This window comes from Haemorhous mexicanus, chromosome 10 (genome assembly GCF_027477595.1).
Source record: "Haemorhous mexicanus isolate bHaeMex1 chromosome 10, bHaeMex1.pri, whole genome shotgun sequence".
NCBI lineage: Eukaryota > Metazoa > Chordata > Aves > Passeriformes > Fringillidae > Haemorhous > Haemorhous mexicanus.
The window spans coordinates 16,105,968-16,119,190 of NC_082350.1; the positions used below are offsets into that span (position 1 = coordinate 16,105,968).

The window sequence follows — 13,223 nt, forward strand, 5'->3', positions numbered from 1 at the left end:
ATGTTAGCTCACACAGGAATTATAAAAGACCAATCTTGAATAAAACGCTAACAGGACTCAGAAATCACACCTATGAAATGATATAAAGGCTTGTCTAGAAACATAGATATAAAAAATAACAACAAATCCATTTGGGACACTTCAGGCTTGCCTGCAAGCCTTACTGTCACCTTCCTAAGAGCTCACACCCACAATTCAATTAGATAAGCCCTCTTCTCTTGCAAAATCAAACAGAACCCACAATCTATCACAAGACTGCATGACAGGTTTGTCCTCAACATTGTTACTTTTTCCAGTTTGATATACATTCTTCCAGTTTGCTTATCCAGGAAATTCTACCTCTTCCTTCTGGAGTAAAGCTGGTCATTCCTGAAGGCCTCCTACAGCTCACCAATTGTCTCAGCATTTCAGGATACAGTTTCAGATCAATGCTCTCACAGCTGGAAGAATAAAAATACAAATAAATCAAACCACAACCAAAAAAACCCACCAAGTCCTGGCACCGCAGAAGAAAGCTTACAGTCATTATATTCATCTGCAGGATGTGAACTTTCCATGTGCTTACTGATTTCTCTTATTAAGCAATCATCAAACACTGATAGGAATTTTTTTTTGCAGGAAATGGAAGTACAATGTGTTCATTTAAAAAAAACAAAAAAACAAACCCAACACCAATAGAGCAGGCAGCCAGTTTAAGCCACTTGACATTTCAAGAAATTAAGTTATACTGTGGTCCCAGCTTATAAATTCAGCAAGACCCATGAGAGAACTCCTTGGAGACCTGCTGTGCTTTCGTTTCAACAGTGATGGCCACACAGGCTAATTGAGGGCAGGAGCCACGTGCTCTGTCACAGCTCTCCTGCTGCCCTTCCTCTCTCCCAGCAGCTCCTACACTGCTCACAGTCTGCATGCTCCAGCCAGCTTTCTCCTTTAGCTGCTGAGCATACTCTTCTGGGGGAGAGGAGAAAAAAAAAAAAAAGATTTGGAAGATAAAAAAAAAAAATCCAGTGAAAATAATAATGAAGTTTCAGAGAAAACCTCATATCTCTGTCAAACAGCTGAATGTATTTTGGGGGGTGCAAAGTTCAAAGTCCAAAGCATCTCACCCCTGGATGGCAAACCACATTGAGTTACAGGTATTACAAGCACAGACTGGAGATCCAGGGTCAGGCACTGAAGTTCACAATCTGAACAGATTTATAGGCTGTTTTTGTCCACATCATTGCCAAAAGGGCAGAAAGGAGGAGTTTGAGCAACCCTGGTACACGGGCCAGCTGTGTGGGTGATGAAGAGACACTCATCCTGGAATGGTGGGAGCAGCTACCAAGGCTGGTGTGGTTCAGCCTATTCCTGGTGGAATTTCTGCTGGCAGAAAGGGAAAGACAGTGAGCCACTTCCTAGGGAAACATCCTCTTTATCTGACACAAGGTTGAAGCTGGGTGCAGAAGCTGTGAGCTGGGCCTGTGCCCCAATATGCTCTCACCTGCTACTGTGGCAAGAGAAACACAGCTACAGCAGGGACAACACACCCCTCCTTAGTGACAGGGACAGAGAAAAGGGATGTCTGGGAGCTCCTGGGCACTGTGTGCAGGCAGCCTCTCTTTCAGGAGAGCAACACATGCACTCTGATGGCTGAAATTTGCTTTAAGTGACCAAGGGTTGCAAAGGTACAAAGACAACCCAGGTTGCCAACACTCCTGGAGCTCTCCACATTTTCTCATCCAAAAGGCTCAGATGATCTTTGAAACCTTGCAGGATTGCAGCCCATTGCCACCATTCACAGTTAAAGGTACCTCTAAGGTATCACATAAGGTACCACTTTCTCCTGTCCATTTGGTGTGTGCTGAGGGTGCCTTTCAGCCCCCTGAAGTGATCAGTACTTGCAGCATGTGGCTTTGGACTGATTTGGGAAGCACAGCTCCCTCACTACCACTACACTGTGTAAACAGCTTGCCTAAGGGCAGCTTCCATACCAACTCAGCTTTCAATCTGTTTGCGACCTCAGGCACAAAAAAAAAAAAAAAAAAAAAAACAGAGTCCTGAGGAGAAAAGGACCTGTTTGAGATCACCCAGCTGGTCAAGAGAGGATCAGGAAGCCATCAGTGCCTCCCTGTCCCCATCATTCTAGCAGAGCCCTGTTCCTGAAAGAGGAACAGTTAGGGATGAGTCAAACCCAGCACATGCTGCCCAGTGAAAAATTACAAGACTATAAAAAAACCAGCTACAGCCCAGCCTAACCAAGGAGTAGCCAAAACCTTTTGTGGAAGGGCCACTGAGAATCCCATCATATTCCATCCCCAGTAACATCTGCTCCATCGTTTGCAATGTGATCATACAGAAAAGTCATGCAAAGGTAAAATGCTTACTGAAAACACTAATGTTGCAAGCATTCACCTCCATGTAGGTGTGGAAACCTTCAAGTTTCCTTTTTATTATACAGATGGGATCCTTCTTTTCATTGGCACAATAGAAAATAGCCACAAAAATTCCACACACACAGCATCAGACCCCGCGACCAGCCTCGACACGCAGAGCGTCAGTAATAAAACACACCCCTACAGGGATTTAGCACTTTGGCTTGTGCTCAGCTGGGGGACTCGGGCAGGACTTTCACTCTTCAGACATAAAAAAATATTAATTATAATCAGCTCTGTCATTATTCCAACCCCCGCATCCCCCCTTTCCCTGTTAGCAAAAGGAAGAGGAGCCATGTGCTGATGGGATCGTGGGTTTGCATGAACAAGACAGGGCTCTGCATGTGTGTATTGCATTTGCTCTGGAAATCAAACAGCAACTGCAGCAAGGGCATCTTGGGAAGGGCCCTCAGGTGCCAAAAGAGAAATTCAGAGAAACGTTCCTTTATTAAAACAATTGCAACATCTGCTGCAGTACTTCCTTATGCACACAAGCAGGCACCCTCCTTCCTGCCCATCAAACACATCCCCTCTGCCTCAGACACTCTTGCACAAAGTTTTCAACTTCAATCTATGCAGGACCCACAGCCCTTCTCCTGCCAACCAACCATCCCTGGTGCATTTGTCCTCCTCACCGCTACCCTTCCCAATAAACATCCTGCCCTGTGCTGTCCTACCACAGGAGTCCCAAAAGCGCACACACCAGTGGCTTTGCAGTGGTACCACAACAGGCACTGCAGCCAAAAGGGCAGGCCACAGAGTGCACAAGGTCTGAAAAGGCCAGCCAAGGCAAGGACATCTCAGGTATTCCTGAAATTATCTCCTTTTCTATGGACTACCTTTTTGTCCCTAACTGTCTCTTCCCATGAACTGCAGTGCTGGCGTCCTGCAGCACTCACTAATCAGGGGTTAAGTGAGAGGTCATGCAATAGAGGATAAGAATTAGCTCTTTGCCAAACACCTCCCCATAAAGGTGTGCAAAGCTGCTTCCCCAACACCTGGAAACTTTCTTCCCTAGGGTCTTGGTTAGACTAGTTGCAAGGTGCAATTCCTGATTTTCCACTACACCCTTCCACTGCACTGTCACTTTCTCCCTCCAGCTCTACTCCACCCACGAGCTATCCTGCTTTGGCCTTTTATATGGTTTCTAGTCCTGAAGACAGGGATGGTCTCTTTCTTAGCTGTCTGTGTAGTGTCTACCAACACAGGCCTGTGATCCACATCTTAAAGTTTCAAGAGGGAAAACTGCAAACCCACTAAGGACCAACTATTTTGTCTTTCCTTGAAAAACCTGCAAAGAGGCAAGAAAATGCAGACACACTGGTGTACCTCCCTTGCCTCACACATACTCCCCTCCTTTGCAGTTTACCTGCATTGCAAATAGAGTTTGGGAAGAGAATGGGACTCCAGGCAGGACCACTGAGCAGGCCAAGCCATCCCTGGACATGCTGCATAGTGCCATACATCAGCTTCCCACAGCTGGCTGCAGAGATTAATCTGTAATTGATCCAGGTGGACAATTACAAGAAAGATTGGGCTCTAACACAGGATGGGGGAAGAACAAAGATACACAGGCCTGGAGCCCAGTAGAAAACCTTGTCAGCATCATTTATACCTTCAGTGCTGCTGCTGCTCACACCTTCACCTGGCCATGCACCCTGCCATGGTCAAACAGGTACCCAATGCTGCTCTTCAGGTCTGCTCTGCCTTTGCTTTGTGCAGGTGTTGGCAACCACACTTACACACAAAGCCAGGCAAAATGCAGCCTCTCTTGGAGACCACTGCTCCAAGGTGATGCCCGGAGGCTACATTTCACCTTGCAGGCATACCCTGCAACAGGGCACTGAGGTGCTACAGCACATATGGCAGGAGTCATCTTGCTCAAGGAAGACATTGACTTTTGTTATTCTCCATAGCTGGTTCATCCAAGACAATGGTTTGTTTCTGCTCCAACCATCTCTTTTTTCATTTTGGGCACAGTAGGAGAAGCAAGACTGCATGCTCCTGGCAATTCCCATTTAGGAAAGATGCTCTCTTTCTTCACAGACATGCCAGCAGGCACTACTACCAGAAACAGAAGGACATTCTTATCAAGAATCTGACTGGTTAAGAAGAAATTTGAATTTCAAGCACTTTTCTAGTTAGACTTGTTTGGGACAAACCACTGCAACTCATTATGCCTCAACTTCTTCATATGGAAATTGAAGGGATATAAGACTTCTAAAGATCATAAAAATCTAAAAGAGACAAGGGTTAAATGGTTGCTAATAAAGTCCTCACTTGGATCTGTCCAAATGTAACTGATATCCATCTAGTCTTGGTGAAAAAAGAGGTCAATAAGCAGACAGAAAACTCTTTGACCTACAAGACAGCCATCCTTCTGTCAGTGGAGGCTTGCAAAATGCTCAAACACCTTTAACCACCGCCCTTCAGCTCTGAGATTTGAAGAAGGGCAAAAGTACATGCACTGGACTCATACTGGGAAGCACAGAGGTCTCTCAGAAACATGACACCTAGAGGGGCAAAGCGTTAATGTCTGAGAAATGCTTCTGTAGGGGCAGAAGATTGGATGAAGCTCTGAAAGATCCAGCTCAGCAGCTCAGTCCATTGCCCAAAATAACCAGGTGGTGGCATGTGGGCTCCTCCCCCACCAAGCCCACCAGCAAACGCCCCAGCAATCCCAGCGCACGCTCACCCCATCATCACGCTTTGCTGGCCATTGGTGGTGGACAGCACCCCGCCCTGAGAAAACATGGGGCATTCTTGGCACTCTGCACTGCAGGCAAGGTCATCAGACACGATGACAGATTCTTTGCCTGCCATATCCACGGAGGAATGCAGGGGAACATGATCCTGCCCTGAGTAAGTGCCAAGTTTGATTAGGGCTAATCGCTCCAGGATCATTCCTGTGAGGACCTTGCAAAGAGGGAGTTGCTTGCTCCCCATAACAAACCCAAAGACAAGACACAAAGGTTTGAGAGGATTTTGGCCATGTCTCCCAAATATATAAAACAGAGTGGCAGAGCTCACAAGAACAGACAACCTTTCAGTTAGGAAGTACAGTGGAAATTGACACCTCTCCCAATGCCCTACAACCCAGCATGCATAATGCACCACAGATGGATATGGCAGAGCCTTACAAGCATCCCTTGCAGCTTGGCACTGATTTGGCCATTGGAACAGGGAAGCTCTGGCCTGTTCCAAAATGATCCGCCTGACACAAGGCTCAAATAGTTGGCTGAGAAGAGCTGGGATCCACCCTCATTCTCCTTCTGGCCACTGAGGACAACTGTCCTTTCTCACTTCAGCAGAGAGCTGCACCTAAATGCATTAACTGAAAGGACACCCCAGTGTCATGGGGATGGCCTCACCCCATCCCAGCCAGCTCCAGGCACAAATCTCTTGAAGATTTCCCTCCTTTTGCTCTGCAGCAGCACAGCAATGCCTCAGAGGTCTGCTGAGGCTCATGGGGCTCCAGAGAGCAGAGACAAGTCAATGTTCAAGGCCCCCAAAGTGCTTCTGTACCTCCACCAGCCCTAGAAACTGTGAATTCCACCTTGAGCAAAGATGCCAAAAAAAAAGACAGCTCAAGTGCAAATTATATATATTTTTCCCTGTGTGCAGGCCTCTTCTCCCTGTCATGGAAACTCATCCTGCTTCAGCCAGAAAACAAAGAAAACTAGAGAGGCAGCAAACATTAACCAAATCCTGTCCTAAAGCCTCCCCACACATACATTTTCCCCTCCACCATCTGTTTTGCAACTGCAACAAACTAAACTAAACAAGCTCCCAGTAGCTAAATTCCTTGCATCTCTGAAAGCACATGGATCCCTGTGCCAAAGTAAACAATCTCATGGAGAGTTTACATAAAACAAGTGAACTAATTTCATCATAAACAGAGGAACTACAAATTGTTTCAAAGCCTGCCATAGTATGTTCTGTGGAAACATCCCCCAGCAAGGAAAGGAGTAAAATAACCCTATTGGGACATTCAGTGCATACAGAGCCCTCATCCTTACCTTCAAACCAGTGTAGGAAGTACAAACCTACTCTTCCTACAGGTCTCATACAGAATAATGCCAACCATCTTTCTGCTATTTAGTAGCAGTGCAAGTAGCAGGTTTGGTAGCAGAGCAATGGAAAAGGTAACAAAGGTGATCCATGCCAAAAATCATCAGAGGGAGAAGGGATGATGCAGTTGTGTCACCCTGGTGCACGAGAAAACCAGTTATGGGCTGGCTGAGAGGTGCATCTGGCACAGGAAGCCCTTGCAGTACAAGGTCCATGCACCCATTCACACCAACATGGTGATACAGTGATTGGGGGGAAGGGGGGTGGGGGATGTGTAAAGAAGGGAAAGAACTGCATTTCCCTCCCATGGAGATTTCTTTTTCCTTGGGTTCATGTGCATGCACCAAATTCTGGGATATTTACAAGTGTCCAACAACCCAGCACAAAGCAAATCACCAGCCTTAGAGTAGAAAAGGCTGGGAAGAGAAAAAATGAGCTCCCACTTCCATACAGGACTGGAGCTAGCTTGGCCCTGACTCTGATTTTCTCCCTTGGGAAAAGTCCTAGAGTCACAGCTCCATCTGGAGTCTCAGATTTGGCAAAATGCAGGCTGAGGACACCCTCACAAAGAATGGTCTAGAAATCCTACCTAGAGTTTGATTTTAGGGGCTCAGGATTGGAGATTCACTCTTTCAATACATCGGCCACCAAATTCAGCTCTTTATAAAGATTCATCTCTGTCCTAGATGAATTCAGATGAAACCCCAAGCTTACACTGAAAGAAGAGAATCCAGATAGACTTTTCCATCACTTGGGAAACAGATTCTAGTTATACCTGTGCAGTTTTCCCAAAGAAGCAGCACTGTGCAGCTCAAACTCAACAGCTCCTGTAGAGCCCAAAGCTAGGAGATTCATCCAAGTCACACATTAGCCTGCTCTATGATCAATTTTTCAAGTCATCCATACTCATGCCATGTTTCCATTACCAGGACTGATAAAAAGATGTTTTTTGACCCAGACTCTAAAGAGCTGGGCCCTAAATGCACATCCCAGAGCATTCACTCGCCCATGTCACTGCCAGGAGTGCAAAAAGTGCCTCCCTTGGAGCAAAGGAGCTGCGTGGTGGCACTTCTCCCATGGACCAGCATGGTGATTTTCAGAAGCTGCTACCAAGAAAACAAAAAGCAAATGAAAAATTCCTCCCCTAGAATCACTTCAAAGCACATTGATTTGGAGTCAAAACGCAGCAAACAGATTATTCTCACATGCCCCAGCTCCTGCAGAGACCCATGGAAACCCGTGTGGCACTCCAAGCACAGAGACTTGAGAAAGAGTCTGAATCCCAGGGGCCTTGCTAAGTATTACAGACAATTCTTACCAGTTACAGCAAGGAATCAGGAAAGATGACATGTTAAAGTAGGACAATAGAAAAAAATTGGTTTTTTTCTTATTACGCACTTCCAGAGGTGACATACTGTGGACAGCCTCTGAAACAATAAAATGCATTCCAATATTCTATATTGTATTGATAATTTGATGCTTTCCTTTTAAATCAGTAGCTTTAAATGCTCTTATTAAAAAAAATTGCTGAAATAGATAAAGGATGAGTTTGGATACAGTCTGTGCTGGCATAAATAAAAAACAAGTCCATGGATAAGAATGGAATTAGAGTGGATATGAGTATACAAAAATTACTTAAATCAGCTTACAGATTTAATGCATTCTGCTGACAGTAGTGGTGGGGGAGGTTGTTTACTTAATCCAGAGAGTTTTTAGGCTTACTGAAAAACAGAAGTAGGGAAGGCTAACCCACGGCTGCTAGATCCCACTGCAATTTGAGGTTTGCCTCTCCATTTCCATGGCTTGGAACATTTGCTTCTGAATGCAAAATTCAAATGACTATTTCCCAGGTGGCACTGTACAGTCCCCCCTTTGCTAATGATCATATTGGAGCAGACAACAAATGGGCAAAACTGGTTTGGAGGGGAGGGATGGAAGAAGCACTTGGTTGCCTTGGAGTTATCCAGGTTTATCTACACATCACACTGTATGCTCCCTGGTTCTCCTAATTAGAGTGTCTAGACAGGAGATGATGCCAGCAAAGTAGCGAGTAAAAAAGGGTTTGCAGAATTTTTCAGGGGAGCCCATCTAATGCAGTGACTACAGAATAATGACAGACATCAGAGTTGTAGAACCTGGCTAAGATTAGAGCAAATTTTGACCTAAGTAAAGGCTTTTTCATAGCCATCCACATCCCAAAAGAGCTGCTAAATCAGAGCACCGATGGCAGAAGCACTCAGGAGGGATCAGAGCTTTTGAACCAGCATCAGACTAGAGTTTTCTGCAAAAGTAATTCCAGCTGCCTCAGCTTCATCCAAATACTGGCATTTAGCAGCCTCAACTTGTGTAAACCAGCTTCACTCCACTGAAGTCAATAACAATTGACACCAGCTGAGAATCTGGCTCTCAATGTGGTTTAAATATAGTCTAAAGAAAGAACTTACAGAAGGATTGCCCAATCTCTCATGTCCATTTCCCCCTTGGGCTAGGACAGAATAAGATTGATTTTTTCTTTAAAAATAACTGGAGCTAAATTATAACAACAACATTATGAGCTCATATTTATTACAGCACCTTCCATCCTGCAGCAGCCAGGCTGCCTTTCAGGCTTCACCAAGGATCACAGAGGGGGATGGATACAACACTAGTGTGGAACAACAGGATGCAACATAGCAGATGCCCAGCATGCACAGAAGACTGGCCACAAACACTATAAATTAGCAAGGGTTTCAGCTTCAGCATTGCAAAAGTAGGCCTCAGCCATTTTCACAAAGAGGAAATTTAAGGAGTGGTTTCAAATCCTCCCTTGAACTGTCCACGAGATGGACAGGATGTTGTACAGTAATGCAGGATGTCATGGTCACACACTGTGGCCCTACACACACAACATGAAGGCAAATTACAGAGTGCTGGGGAAAGGCAAGCATGAGTGACCTTTGAGAAAGAAAAAGTAGCTGGGTCACTCCTACTGTGACAAACCAGGGCTCTTTGGTATTGCCCCATCTCTTTGGCTCAAATGTCCCTGCAAAGACAAAGGATGAGGGTCTGAAGACATGGCAATCCCCATGCACAGAACTGCAACCAGGCTGTGAGCCTCCAAAACTTTAGCCACCACACAGTGACACATGCACTGGTTCCCAGCCAAGGCAGGCAGTTGCTTAGTTTTGGAAAGCTCAAGAGTCTAGCATCCCTCACCGGCCCTTTTTCAACATGAGAGAGAGAAGCTAAAAAAGTACAACAGGAAAAATAGGTTGTCTTGTGGGCTTAAATATGTGCAATTATGCTAGAGGTAGAGTGACACCAAGTTTTATCAACAGTGGTATAGTCCATTTTATCTGGGATCAGAGTAGGAAACCAGGGCCCACTCAGATCCTACCATATGGGAATGGCTGGGAAACAACATCTTCCAGATGGTCCCCCTCAAACCACCACAGAGCAATGGAAATGCAGCAAATAAGAACTGTGGCCACCACCCAAGTGCTCCATCAAAGACATGAACTCTGGCCTCTTAAAAAAAAAAAAAAAATAAAGAGAAAAAAAGAGAAAAAGAAAACCAATATAAACAAAAAAAACCCCAGATCCATTAATGAAAACTAAAGCACAAGGGAAGGGGTGATGAAAACAAATAAAACTAAGGCTGTAAAATGCCTGGTATGTAAGATGTGTTGAAACTTGCTGCTGACAGCCGCTTGAGCAGACATTCACATGCAGCCATTCATAAGATGCACAGTAATTACCTTCTCCGGGAGGCTGCATTATGATGATTTCTTTAAGCAGAGCACAATATCTCTAGCAACAGGATATAATTACAGCAAAGGATATGCCTCTTAACCTCTTTCAACCCCCCCAGCCAGTTCAGGGAGCCAGGGGCTCTGTGGCCAGGGTGAAAGTAGTTTACCCTATGCTGCTGCACTCGTTACCTAGAGCCAAGCACGCTTCTGATGGGAGCTGGCGGTGGCGTTGCTCTCACAGGAACATGATTGTCTCCCCCTTGCCTCTGGGTGAAACACTCCCAGCACTGCAGGACTCTGACAGAGCTGGCAGCAGCCACCAGGCCACCGAAGGAGTTCGGCACAGCCAGCCTGCTCTGGGCCGACACCTCGGCGGTAAACAAATAAATACCAAAAGCAAACAGGCAAGGGAATGACTCAGGACTGGAACACACTGCAAGCACTGTGAGGCAGCAGGGCTTCCCACCTCCAGACTAGGACCTTCCTGGCTGGCCCCAAATACCCCACACTGCAGAATCCCTTTAGACAGCTGATGGGCTCTGAAGAAAAGCCCCAGGCTCCCATGTAGGGACTGGTACCATGACTAGCACGGGCTGTGGTGTCCCCAGGGGATGGATGCCACTTCCTGGTGATTTGCTGGCTTACCTGCAGCAGCCAAAATGCCAGAGTTGGTCCTGTTCTGCTCCATTTCCACAACCCTCCTGCAGAGAAGCACAGGAAATCTTACTGTTGCAGCTTCTGCATTGATTTATGTAAGATCCAGAAACAGAGAGAGATGCAGGCAAAGATAGAGCCCTAACAGCTGTGTGCTCAGCTGAGGGACTCAGTCTTTCACATTGCCTCCATCCATTCCCAGTACTCACTTCACTGTTCCAGAGGAATCCGGAGAGGTGTCCAACAGAGTCAGTGGTGGTCAGTGAGTTTTGCTGCACTGGGAAGCATCTCATTGTGAGGTCCCAATTGCAGACCAGCAGGTACAAGCCTGTAGGCACCACAAATTGCTTTTATTTATTTCAGTCTTCAATACTGGAGGGAAAAATTAAAGAGTTAATCCTTGTCCCCAAACATCTTCACCCCAAACCAAAAATGCAGTGCTGCATGTGACTCTAGGCTCTGTTGTTAATAGCCCACACACTGATTATCTGAAAATCAACATCAGAGCTCAACCTTTTTTCCAAAACCAGGAAACCAAAGCATGGGCTCTCCATGCCATATACTGAAAGCAGAGAATCTGGGAAGCTTCCAGAGTCCCTTTTTCAAGATCCAGACAGGTTTCCATTACAAGATAGAGATTTTTTTTTTTTTTTTTGTAGATGAGAGACTGGAAATTTTTTCTAATATGAAACAACTAAAATTAAGGAATAACCAACATTTTCCTCACTGGTCTGGAAATTGTGTTACAAGTGAGAATCAGCTTGGTCCAAGTTTGCAAGCTGTGATATCAGTAGGAGAATTTCCCTTCACATTTGCAAAAGGAAATGAATTTTGCATCCGCCGGATGGCAGTGTAGGGAGAGCAATCATATTAGTCATAGTATTATTGTTTTCCTTTTAAGCCTCTCAAAAGTGATTGCAGACACAGCAATTCATTGCTTATTAAGATCTCCCTGCATTACAGCCAGGGAAAAAAAAATCTAGGTCTCATTAATAAACCATCTTCTAGGATCTCTATAAGAAGACAGGCTTTGATTAGCCAAAATCGTTCAATAAATGATTTGGCTTGTCTGACAAAGTGAAATGATTGATTGGACAGAGTGTGCTTTAAATAGTTCCCTCTTTTTAATAAAAGCAAAGACTTCAGATAGAAATACAAATAGTCAAAAGGCAGTATTTCTGCTTCCAGAGAAGATCACTCCTTATACCAGGCTGGTGGGTGCTGGCAGCATACATAAAGTTCACTTCAGAATTTTGACTCTACATGGCTGAATAATTCTAGCCTGAGACAAGAACATCTTCTGCAGTTTCCCTTGTAAAGCACATTGATGAGCAGGGAAGCCTGTTCTAATCCCAGATACAGCACCACATTAGTTTTCAATTGCAGAGACCAGATATTTGTTTCCTGCGTAGAATAAAACTGAATAGCAAAGCTATATGCTAAAATCCATGTAAACAATATTGCAACATCATATAACCAAGAAGATAGCCCCAGAGCAGTAAGACGTGGGAGAAAACAGCGCTTGGGAAGCCAACCACCGACCATCCTATTTCCACTAGAGGGCAATAGCAAATAAGCGACAGAAACTGGAGGGCATAAGTCGATTGCGATAAACTGGTAAGAAATGGTCAAGTGGTGTTTCCCGGGGCAGGAGCCGCGGCTGCCTGGTGCGCCCTGGTCCAGGCGGTGCCGCAGCTTCCCCGCAGCCCCAGCTCCCGGCAGGTACCGCCTGCCCTCGGCTCCGGGCTTTGCTTCCTCGGGTTAGGCAGTGGAAAATACTCACAGATGGTTTTGGTCTAGAAAACAGCCACAAGTAAAATAAGTACTTTCCGAGGGATGCATTTAAGTATCATCAAATAGGTGGTCAGATGCCACTGTGAACAGAGGATTGATCCAACCTCACACATCATTCAATTCCAGATGTTACAGTGAGAGAGAAAAATGAGGCTGCTGAAGCCTTTCCATCTCCCTGTTTGGTTTACCGAAGGGAAGGTTTGGAGGTGATTTGATCTAACTCTATTAACATTTCTCAGCAGGGGACTGTGAGAGATGCTAAAGGACTTCAAAAATCTAATAAACAAAACCATAACCAGATCCAGAAGCTCTAAGTAAAAGCTGGAAAAAATCAAACTGGAAATAATACAAGCATTTAAAAATTAAAACTTGCAATAATGCCAGTAGTTAATCACTTGAACAAATGATGTAGGGGAGAGTTTTACTCTCCACCCTTAGAGCTCTTAAAACAAGATTTTCTGTCATCCTAAAACATGTGTTGTACCTTACAACAGTGAATTATTAGCCTTGATGCAGACATTACAGGTACAGGTCTCATCTGAATGAGGCAGAAGGTGAG

The 13,223-nt window shown here is 45.2% G+C and overlaps 1 long non-coding RNA gene across 2 annotated transcripts in view; it reads right to left on the bottom strand.

The window, feature by feature from the left end:
• LOC132331749 (uncharacterized) overlaps positions 1-10,525 on the bottom strand; it is a 55,408-nt gene extending 44,883 nt beyond the window's left edge. Inside the window, exons 1-2 of one of the 2 annotated variants that reach the window (XR_009487673.1) lie at positions 10,406-10,525; positions 340-440 (exon numbers count right to left, since the gene is read on the bottom strand). This is a non-coding gene — a long non-coding RNA (uncharacterized LOC132331749). Of the gene's footprint in view, positions 1-339; positions 441-520; positions 589-10,405 lie in introns of those variants that run through there. The other variant, XR_009487672.1, reaches the window with a different exon arrangement.
• Between the last annotated feature and the right edge of the window lie 2,698 nt (positions 10,526-13,223).